This window comes from Gekko japonicus, unplaced genomic scaffold, assembly GCF_001447785.1.
Source record: "Gekko japonicus isolate JY-2015 unplaced genomic scaffold, Gekko_japonicus_V1.1 scaffold3305, whole genome shotgun sequence".
NCBI lineage: Eukaryota > Metazoa > Chordata > Lepidosauria > Squamata > Gekkonidae > Gekko > Gekko japonicus.
In genome coordinates this window covers 99,630-99,941 of record NW_015163188.1, presented here as the reverse complement: position 1 = coordinate 99,941, position 312 = coordinate 99,630, and the positions used below count along the sequence as shown (strand labels likewise).

At 75.3% G+C, this 312-nt stretch overlaps 1 protein-coding gene across 1 annotated transcript in view; it reads right to left on the bottom strand.

Moving 5' to 3' along the window:
* DHX34 (DEAH-box helicase 34) overlaps nt 1-79 on the bottom strand; it is a 9,475-nt gene extending 9,396 nt beyond the window's left edge. The window contains exon 1 of the mRNA XM_015407125.1: nt 46-79. The gene's annotated coding sequence lies outside the window, so the exon portion shown is untranslated. The remainder of the gene's footprint in view (nt 1-45) is intronic.
* Nucleotides 80-312: the final 233 nt, after the last annotated feature.

Sequence of the window (312 nt, the reverse complement as noted above, 5' to 3'; positions counted from 1 at the left end):
GCCAGTCCCCTCCCGCTCTCCCGCTCTCGGCCCCGCCCGGCCCACCTTGCAGGGTGGCTGTCCTCCTTGTGCGCGGGGGGGGGGGAGATCCCGGCCGGAGCCGCCTCCGCCTCCGCCTCCGCCTCCTCCGCGGCGCCTCCCGGAGCTCCCGCCGACTGCCTTCCAGCGGCTCTGGGCACCTCGCGGAAGCTTCTGCGCATGCCCAGTTGGCGGCGGCGCATGCCCAGTGCGTCTCGCTGAAGCTATGCTCCCCCCCCCGTGCCCGCTGGCTTCCCGGGAGGAGGAGGAGGAGGAGGAGGAGGGGCTCTTGGG